The sequence below is a fragment of the Anomaloglossus baeobatrachus genome, chromosome 11, assembly GCF_048569485.1.
Source record: "Anomaloglossus baeobatrachus isolate aAnoBae1 chromosome 11, aAnoBae1.hap1, whole genome shotgun sequence".
NCBI classification, from domain to species: Eukaryota; Metazoa; Chordata; class Amphibia; order Anura; family Aromobatidae; genus Anomaloglossus; species Anomaloglossus baeobatrachus.
Genome location: NC_134363.1, coordinates 39,798,849 through 39,809,684, shown reverse-complemented (window position 1 = coordinate 39,809,684; position 10,836 = coordinate 39,798,849). Strand labels below are relative to the sequence as shown.

General features: G+C 47.8%; 1 long non-coding RNA gene across 2 annotated transcripts in view; it reads left to right on the top strand.

Annotated features, from left to right (window-relative positions):
- The first annotated feature begins 1,607 nt into the window (after nt 1-1,607).
- Nucleotides 1,608-10,836, top strand: part of LOC142257042 (uncharacterized) — a 115,081-nt gene continuing 105,852 nt past the window's right edge. For both annotated transcript variants that reach the window (XR_012727589.1, XR_012727590.1), the window contains exon 1: nt 1,608-1,709. This is a non-coding gene — a long non-coding RNA (uncharacterized LOC142257042). The remainder of the gene's footprint in view (nt 1,710-10,836) is intronic.

Here is a 10,836-nt window from a genome sequence, read left to right as displayed (position 1 = left end):
GGGAGGTGCCCTTAAAACGCGCACCTACAGAAAACCAACCTCTACAAACTCCCTTCTAAGATGGGAGAGCAATCACCCAGCACCCCTCAAAAGGGGAATACCTAAGGGCCAGTATCTGAGGATGCGGAGGAACTGTTCCGATGAGAGATCATTTAAACATCAAGCAGATGATCTCAGGGATAGGTTCTTGGAGAGAGGTTATCCTGAAAGAGTTTTGAAAAAGGCCTATAATGAAACTAAAACAATAAAGAGAACAGACCTCCTAGTTTCAGCCCCCGAGAAAGGTGGTGATGGACCAATCAGGTTCATCACGACCTATTCAAACGGGTCACAACAAGTAAGAAATATCTTGGAAAGATACTGGGGTATCCTCCGAATGGATAAAGACCTTGAACATAAGGTCGGTGAATATCCCCACGTCACCTACAAAAAAGGGAGGTCGATTGAGGATAGACTTGTCCACAGCCACTTCCAGGCACCCCAACAACATACTTGGCTAAAATCTAACATGAAAGGGTGCTATAGATGTGGGAAATGTGTGGCATGTCCATTCATCAACTCCTCAAAAAACTTTAACTCAAATGTCACTCAGGAGCTATTTGATATACGCCACTTCATAAACTGCCGGTCCCGGGGTATTATCTACAAGGCCACATGCGAATGTGGCCTTGAATACGTGGGAAAAACCATCAGGGAGTTTAGACGGCGTATTGGGGACCACTTGGGGGACATAGAACATAAGAGAGAGACCCCCTTAGCCCGACACGTAAATAATGTCCACGGAGGAAAGAAAAACGTCATATCATTTACTGGTATTGATAAGATTGAACAACCCCTGAGAGGTGGTGACTGGGACCGCCTGGTACTACAACGAGAGACCAGGTGGATTTTCAGGTTGGATACAGTGGCCCCCAAAGGCCTGAATGAGCAGTTAAACTATGGCTGTTACATCTGACTTCTCTCGGATTTTCGCTCGGTTTGAGCATAATGACACTGTAACTTTCTGTTTTATCCCTTCTCTGCTAGAAATAATGATCCTTAGACCACTGACTTTCCAGCCTGCTAAAATATCAATGGACACAATGAGGTCATTTTATGACCCACTTTGCTACTAGCATGGTGGAAGAGTAACTTTTTTCTTTGACTTGAAGCATATTAAAATACACAACTTCCGCAACACTCACCAAACCTCATATATATCTTACACAGTGCTTATCTTAATTACCTAATGGAGTCACTAAAATAATGATATACATATTGATGGTTATGACGAGCCTAACTTTGTCTCCAGCACAGACTAATGGGGACAAGGGTAAGTTTGAAATAGGCTCATGAAACATGTGATACACTTGCCCAGTGGTTTTGGATATACACAACACCGTGCGGCTGATTCTGGCCTGGATGTGCCTGCACATATGTGACAGGCTGCTTGGATTTTTTTTTTTTTTTCCCTGTAAGCACTGCAGCCTGGGCGGCCGGGGGCGTGTCCCACTGGTGTGGGCAGATCCTACACTGCTGTAATACTCAGAATGAAGCGATGACACGGTGGATCACATGGTGAACCATGTGTGTATCACGTGATGTGTTCCAAGCCTCGCTTCTGTGAACACAACCAGGAAGTCCTGTGCACATGCTGGATAATGGAGACCGAACGATATGGAAACACTGTGACACGTGGAATCCTGGCGTCCTTACTCCTTCAGCTGGTGGTGAGTGTTGATCGTGTGAGGTGATTAATGTTGCACCTGATCGGAAGTTTTGTGGATTGGCTTTGTGGGCCCCGACCATACATTTATAGGTCAGAATGAGTGGGGCTAACTGTTTGCAGCATTTGGTGTGTGTGGACCTTGCAGGCATTACACCATCACTGGCCCTGATACTTTTAACCCATGTTTGGTCCCCTGAGGAGTCACTAAAACGTGACGAAACGCGTCGGGAGGCATGTGGGGCTGTTTTGAACAAGGACAACAATAGGTTCAGTTGTGGACCGTCCTTGTTAGGACGGGAGTCAATGGGGTTTAGGGTGAGTTACATCAACCTGGAATCCAAGCCCCATTTTGGCCGTGTCAGCAAGAGATGCTGTGATAAGCAACAGAAGATCATCTGAATGGGTGAGATCTTCCCTGTTTTTTTGCCTAATTTGTGTGTTGATTACAGCCAATAGGTGTTTATATGTATTTTTCGTACCTTCAGTGAAGGAAAAATATATATCCTTTTGCCTGTGTTATTTTATGACTCTGACCTGAGCATAATGGAACTATTGTCGTTATGACTATGTGCTATCCACTGATAGTATTAACCAGCTCTCAACACATGATTTAGTTGTCCCATTGTCTATCTTGCCTAAGGGACGTATTTGTGGCCCTTTTGAGCTTTATATACAGCTCTGGGCAGTGTGTGATTTGTGACCTGCATGGTCAAATCTTCGGTTTTTAATATTGCTTTTTGTGTGTTTTAAGGAATAAAATAAAGGTTAAATTTTAATATTATCTCACTGGTGCTATTCCCTTTCCAAGAATACACCAGAAATTCTTCCTCGAGCTTCAATTTGTGGTTTGACGATTTCATTCAAGCAGCTCGATCCAGCTACACCCAAAGATCTTCAGACTTGCAGTGATCCTTCACTTTTTCCATAATGCACCAAAAATATACAAAAGACCTTTCCCGAACTTCAATTCCTGTCTTGACGATTTCCTTGAAGCATCTCGACATAGCTACACCCAAAGATCTTCAGACGTACAGTGACTTTTCACTCTTCTCAGAACGTACTGGAAACATGGAACTGACTTTCCTCAAGCTTCAATTCCTGGTTTACCTAATTCCTTCAAGCAGCATGATCCTGCAACACCCAAAGATCTTCAGACTCGCGGCAACTCTTCACTCTTCCCAGAACACATCGGAATTATGCAAATTACCTTCCTTGAGATTCAATTCCTGGTTTACCGATTTCCTTCAAGCAGCATGATCCAGCAACACCCAAAAATCTTCAGATTCGCGGCAACTCTTCACTCTTCCCAGAATACACCGGAAATCCTTTCTCAAGCTTCATTTTCTGGTTTGATGATTTCCTTCAAGCAGCACGATGTAGTGTGGCGCCCCTGACCTGGTCAGCCACCACTGAGTATTGCACCCATGCTGGGGCAGTACAAACAGGTAATCCCAAAGGCTGACTAGGGTGTGGACACACACAGACACTTAGTAACCAGGACACACACAGCTTAGAGGGGACCCCTGGGCAGACCCAGGGAGGGGGCATAGCCCTCGCATCCCAGCTAATGGTGGGTAGTGGGACTGGAGACAGAGAGTGTGCAGTGGCAGCAAGAGGAGAGAAGTGGAGCAGCCGCATCTGATGTGTGGAGCAGAGGAGCAGGACACACTCAGACCCTGCACCTGTAGTGGCTGTTGACGGGTGAGAACGGCTACCCAGTAGTGCTGCCTGAAATCCACCTAGTGAAGAGGTGGCTGAGTAAGGAGACTACCAGTAGGCCAAGCCCACACGGGGAAACAGGTCCCCAGAGCAGGAACCCATCTACTCGGCCTGCCAAACCTGCTGGTGAGGGTACTGAATGTGCCTCACCAACCTACACAGAGTCCGCAGCATCAGCAGCAACGAGGGGGCCCATAAGTGGGACAGGGCAAGAAGCCAACTTTACTTGGTCCACGCTGCCAGCAAACGGGCCAGAAAGGGGAGAACGGTAGTTGTGACTTCCCTGGGTGATTCCCGCTATATTACAAGTCAGGGGTCACCCCAAACAAGAAGGTCTAGGAAGGCGAGTCAGCAGTCACCCCTGGATCAGCCTGAGGAATACCTGGTTCCACTTGGTTCGTCATAGCATCGCCCGGGTTGACTCACAATACCACCAGAAAAGTGAGTAAAAGCCCTGAAAGACATTGCTGTTTGTGTGTGAGTTCTTCTGCGACCTGTGGTACTAGACACTTAGGCTATGTGCCCACGTTGCGTTCTGTCACTGCAGAAATTTCTGCAGCGATTTGAACAGCACACGTGCGCTTCAAATCGCTACAGAAACAGTGCATACTGAAAAGCCGATTTCATGTGCTCTGGATGCAGGCCCTCCCATAGACAGAGCGGGGGCTGCATGCAAAGCGCACGAAAGAAGTAACATGTCACTTCTTAGAACGCAGTGCTTAGGCAGCAGCCGAAGCGCTGCGTTCTAATACGCCACGTGAGCATGGATTATGCACAATCTTCATAGATTGTGCTGGGGACGCAGGACGCATGCAGTTACGCTGCGGTGCAGAACGCAGCGTAACTGCATGAAAATACGCTACGTGGGCACATAGCCTTACACTGAGCCCCTGGGGCCAGCCTCACTCTTGGGAGGCCATAACACCAGAATGCATTTACCATCAGCCCCAGACGCTCCCTAAACTGAAGTGGCGGTCACCCCCTGACCGCAATACCGAGAGTGGCGTCACGATTCCCATTGAAGTTAACCTGACCTACCTGTGGCCAGAAGATTCCCAACACGTGAAGACCCTGAGGCGACCTGCAGGTGACGGGGGCTCCACACTACCAACATCCAAGGATCTACAGACTTGCGGCGACTCTTCACTCTTTCCAGAATATACTGAAAACATGCAAATGACGTTTCTCAAGCTTCAATTCCTGGTTTGCCTATTTCCTTCGAGCAGCGTGACCCAACAACACACAAAGATCTTCAGATTTGAGCGACTCTTCGTTCTTCACTTTTCGCAGAAAGCACCGGAAAGCCCTCCTCGTATTTCAGTTTCTGGTTTGACTATTTCCTTCGAGCAACTGAATCCAGCTACACCCAAAGATCTTCAGACTCATGGTAACCCTCCCCTCTTCCCAGAATGTACCGGATTATGCAAATGAGCTTCATCGAGCTTTAATTCCTGGTTCTTGACCTAATATTTTACACAGAACAGTGCAGATTTGCTTCTGCTGCAGATGGTTTCCTTACAGCCAGACACAAGTTGGGAATGGCAGGTTTTATCATATTTTTGATTGTATCGTGGCATTTTTATATTTTCTTCCTTTAGTATTCCTTTAAGTTCACCTTACCGGTTGTAATTTTGAATTCCTTGGCTGTTTGCAATTGGACAAGGTAGACTTCAATAAATAAAACTCTCCCCTTATTTGTCCGAGATTGATTAGGGCCGTGGTTAAAATTGACAGTGATTTGTTACCTCTTCCTTCCTAGGTCACCGCTATCGGTGCTTCCTTTGCTTGCCTAAATGAAACAGGACAACTGCAAAGTCTTATCCACAACGCAAGGATGTAGCGAGATGACATTCATTTAGTCAGTATTGTCGAGTCTCAGATCAAAGCATGCCCTGCTGATGCTAGCCGAGACAGGGCAGTGACATACATGCCTTTGTATAATTCCCTGTCATTTGCTTCCTTCTCATCCTTTCTGTGCCGATTCACCATTTCTGCTCCAGTCGTATATTCATCCATAAGGAAAATATCATAAATTATTTAAAGGGACTTTCACTTTTTCCATTTTCTTATTTTATCAGTAAATGAGAATCAGCAGGTAGCAGGTAATGTTATCATCGCTAAATAGGGCATTAGAGACCATCTGCTCGGTGTGTGCCGTCCACCGTAAGACTGCCGCAGTAATGAAAGACATTAGGAAATGCTGGAACTAGATGTATAATTCGATGATGACCAGGAAAGTACATGAAAGATTCAGGGAGCTTATACGAATAATACGTGGTAGACATCACATCGGCAGTAGGGAATTTTTTTGTTCCAGCTGCCCCCAGACATTGACGAACGTATAAATCAATACTGAAAACCCGCTTCATTTTTTAACTATATTTATAAAATAAATCATAAGAAATGCAGAATCCATCAAGGAATTATAGTGTCTGACTAATAAGTACCATACTTTTCATTTTATAAGACTCACTGGATTATAAGACTCACCCCAAATTTAGAAGCAAAAAAAAAGGAAAAAAAAATATGGGTTCCGTCTTATAATCCGGTGGTGTCTTACCAGAGGGGGGCGGCAGTGGTAGTGGAGCGGGGTCACAGGAGGCAGGGGCAGTGGTGGAGTAGGGCTATACTGCGGGCGGTGCAGCGGATGTGTCGCGGGCGGGGAGGACGCCGCCGCTGCTGGTCGCTCGCCAACGCTCGGGTCCGGTGCTGATGCGGCTGCTGCTCGGTGGCTCGAGCGGTGGGCCGGATCCGGGGACTCGAGCAGCGCTCCTCGCCCGTGAGTGAAAGGGGTGGTTGGTTTGGGGAATTTAGTCCGTGACGCCACCCACGGGTTGTGGTGAAGATGGGCACCACCGCTGCTGGTGACAGGGATCCCGGGAGCGATGGTAGGGAGCAGCTGGGATGTTGTTTCCCCCCTCCGTGGGTAGGGGTCGGTGGTCCCGGGGGCCCGGTGGTGTGATGGGGAGGCAGGGTTGGTGAGGTGCAGGGTTGCAGGGACAGCGCGGCGCGGTGCCGGATGGCACGGGTGTACTCACTCAGTAAAAGATGCACAAAGTCCTTGGTAAACCAAACGGCTGGATGGACGGGTCCCGCAGCCGGCTGCAGTGTCTCTCCCCAGACAGGTGATGGTGGCTGTCTTTCCCTGCACCTTGATGTACTTGATTGACTACTATGGATCCCCAACGGTAGTCCGCTCTCCGGTGTATGGATGCCGGAGGAGCCCGTTTGCCCGCAGGTGCTGGCCCTTGGGTCTCTAGCCTTAGGCGGTAGCTGTATACCCTCACGGTGTGGGCGGTTGACTTCTATCGGGTCTTTGGCTGTTAGGAAATCCCTGGGGTTCCGGTCACACTCGGATTTGACTATTGTCAGCGGCTCCAAGCCTGGTCGGGGTCCGATGGCCCGCCCTGCCTGTGTGTGCTGGCTTCACTTCGCTCCCCGGTCGGTACCGGCGGGCCAACGCCCGACCCCGGTCCTACGGTTCCGCGTTGCTTCAACACTCCTGCAGACGGCCACCACCGTCTGCCAACCTTTCTGTCAGTGCCTGGGCCACAAACCCAGACACCCAAGTGCTTGCTCCTCTCACTTCAAACTCCTCAACTACTCTCTTCTCACTACTAACTGACACTTTTCCCGCCTCCAGGCCTGTGAACTCCTCGGTGGGTGGGGCCAACCGCTTGGCTCCGCCCCACCTGGTGTGGACATCAGACACTGGAGGGAGGCAACAAGGGTTTTTGTTTGGCTAATGTTACTGTCTAATGGGGGTGGGGGTGTTTGTGTGTTATCTATGACGACCTGGCTAGTCCAGGGCGCCATAGATGTCCCAGATGCTCGCTATGGGCGCTATGAGACATCCAGAAACTGTTGGGAAATGGCGCCCGGAGTTAGCGCGTGCGCAGATGGAGCTCTAGACTCAATTATGAGCCAAGATCTCATCTATGCATGCACCACCTCCGTGCGCCATTCTCCTTAAGCCCGCTACAGGAAGATCAATAAGCTGGAGATGGCGCATGTGCAGATAAGATATTGTACCGAGAGCTCCATCTGCACATGCGCTGACTCCAGGCACCATTATTTGAAGCCCTCACCGCCAACATTTTCAGAATGGCGACCCCTGCCTTACAGCCCGGAGCCCCAGCACAGCCCACAGCACAGCGCACCGCCTGCAGAACAGCACCCGCAGCATCTCCTGCGACCCCTCTCCATCTCCCCCAGTAAGCTACATTTGGATTATAAGACACACCCCTCATTTTCCTCCCAAATTTTTGGGAGGAAAAGTGTGTCTTACAGTCTGAAAAATATGGTACATAATTTATATAATTATTACTTTATTTATATAAAGTCTATATATTCCCCATAATTTTACAATTAAGCAGGAACATGTAAAGACAATAAAGACAATAAAAAGGAACACATGGTTCAACAGTTACAGGAGAAGTGAGAGCCCTGCTCACAAGCTACTGGGTGCATCAAGGATGTGGAGACAGACAAATAAGAGGGACCAGATTCTGAAGATAAATTTAGAGGAGGAACGGGGAGAAGTTTTATTGAAGGGAAGATGATTGACATTGCAAAAGAGATATGCTTTTAAAGTTGGGGCTGGGTGTTAATCATATCATCCAGGGTAGTGCATTCCAGAAAATTGGTGCAGCATGAGAGAAATCTTGGAGACAGAAGTGGGAGGCTGAGTTTAAAAAGGATGTTAGTCTTAGGGGCACTTTGCACACTACGACATTGCAGGTGCGATGTCGGTGGGGTCAAATTGAAAGTGACGCACATCCGGCGTCGCAGGCGATATCGTAGTGTGTAAAGCCTTTTTAATACGATTAACGAGCGGAAAATCGTCGTAATCGTATCATCAGTGTAGCGTCGGTCATTTCCATAATTTGGAAATGACTGATGTTACGATGTAGTTCCTCGTTCCTGCGGCAGCACACATCACTGTGTGTGAAGCCGCAGGAGCGAGGAACATTTCTTACCTGCGTCCTGCGGCTCACGCCAGCTATGCGGAAGTAAGGAGGTGGGCGGGATGTTTACATCCCGCTCATCTCCGCCCCTCTGCTTCTATTGGCTGCCTGCTGTGTGACGTCGCTATGACGCTGCATGACCCGCCCCCTTGATAAGGAGGCGGTTCGCCAGCCAGAGCGACGTTGCAGGGCAGGTGAGTGCATGTGAAGCTGGCGTAGCGATAATGTTCGCTACGCCAGCTATCACCATGATATCGCAGCTGCGACGGGGGCAGGGACTATCGCGCTTGGCATCGCAAGCATCGGCTTGCGATGTTGTAGTGTGCAAAGTGCCCCTTAGGGGCACTTTGCACACTACAACATCACAGGTGCGATGTCGGTGGGGTCAAATCGAAAGTGACGCACATCCGGCGTCGCTCTCCACATCGTAGTGTGTAAAGCATTTTTGATACGATTAACGAGCGCGAAAGTGTCGTAATCGTATCATCAGTGTAGTGTCGGTCATTTCCATGTATTGGGAAAGACCGATGTTACGATGTTGTTCCTCGTTCCTGCGGAAGCACACATCACTGTGTGTGAAGCCGCAGGAGCGAGGAACATCTCCAACCTGCATCCCGGCCGGCTATGCGGAAGGAAGGAGGTGGGCGGGATGTTTACGTGTCAGGATGATGGATGCACCACGATGGGGGCACATACCAGGATGGGGTCAATACAAGGATGGAGACTATACCAGGATGGGACCAGGTCTTCACACAAAATGTGGTGTACAAAAATATTTTTACTTAACTTTACACTGTTCATGGCCTTCTTACATTACAAATCATGGACATCATTAAACATTAGACTCATCTATTAATACTGTTCCTTCTGTTGTTTGTCATTTTAAAACCAATAAACAATTATAAGAATACTAAATGAAACCTAACCCATCCAGTCCATTCATTACCTTATTATTCAATCTGCTGACCTACATACACATTCTAGACTACCCGATACGTTAGAATTGGGCCACCATATGTTAAATGGTGAAAAGAAGACTTCAAAAGCATAAACGACAATTTTTTCGGTCACTCTATTTTGAAAGAAGGGGAATCAAAAATGAAAGCACAAACAAAAAAAATATTGAACATGACGGGGTTAAAGACCCCGTTGGAGATTTTGCAATGGTGGCCTACAAGCTTCAAGGTACGCCACTGGCTGCTCGACTGCTTTAATGATCTGATTCCATATTGTTCTTTAGAATTTTGCTGTATAATAAAACTGTGGCCACTGAGGGCAAATTGTTAATGAAGTCAACTAATAATTCAAAGGGGAAAAAAACACAACAAATCTCAGAAAATGCCATAGGCAAAAATCTAAATAAAAAATACATTGCTCTACTATATGAATTTCATAGAGTAAGGCGAATGGAGATCAAACTTACTGAACCACAGAGCAGTATATAGCTGCCAGGTATCGTTCTCGGTAGGAAATGTCTCTATCAATTTCATAGTCCTGAAATGTTACATTCCAATCCTGTACACAATGCAAAAATATCTGTGATTCAGCAATTCTATTATTTGTTGAAGCTAATAAGCTTTATATATCTCTGGCTGTATCCTTAAAATGAACATTATTTGCCTAAATATATGTAAAATGAAAGAGTTTTATTTGGTGTGATGCATAGCTGTGTCCTCCAAGTCAACCAGATGTCCTCTGGGCTGCTCCTTCTCCCCTCTCGCAGCATGCACAATCACATACAGAAGATGGCAGATAAACTGCAGCTGTATACCCTCTTGAGCAAAAAGAATTGCATCTGGACTAGAGCAGTGCAGACTTCCTCGACCGGCACTCGATTGTCAGCATTTTGGGCACCTCTTATGATTTATAGGCAAAACATTTGCAACTGTACCAAGAGCAGAGCACATGTCATGGTTCACCTCCCCGTCCACATGGCTATGGGGCAGAGCCTTCTCTCGGGCCTCACTTCCACACCCTGGATGCCTTAAAAGCTGACATTTCCAATGAACCAGCGCCGGCTATAAGCTTAGCACTGCTTTGCCTGTGATTGCTGGTCCTGTGATATCCTGATCTGTCTGTTCCTGTGCCCCCGTGCCTTTGTCTGTGTTCCATCCCGTGGTCGTCCCTCCTGTCCTCTGTCCCCTCTCCTATTGCCCCACTCGGTTGCTTCCTCCGGTACTGACCTTGGCCTGACTTTGACTCCGCTTCTGCTCGTTCCTCCGGTCCTGCTTCTGCCCATACGGTGTTTGACCCAGCCTGCCTGACTATTCCTTGCATGTTCTGCAGCTCTGCTTCTCAGCTGTGCTTTGAGCTAGTGTATGAGAACGCTGTGTATTCACTTCCTGGTTCTCATTGCTCTGTGTAGTGTCTTCTGCTGTAGAGCTCTGGCTCCCCCTGGTGGCAGCATTACAGCTCACTTCCTCAACCGGCACTCGATTGTCA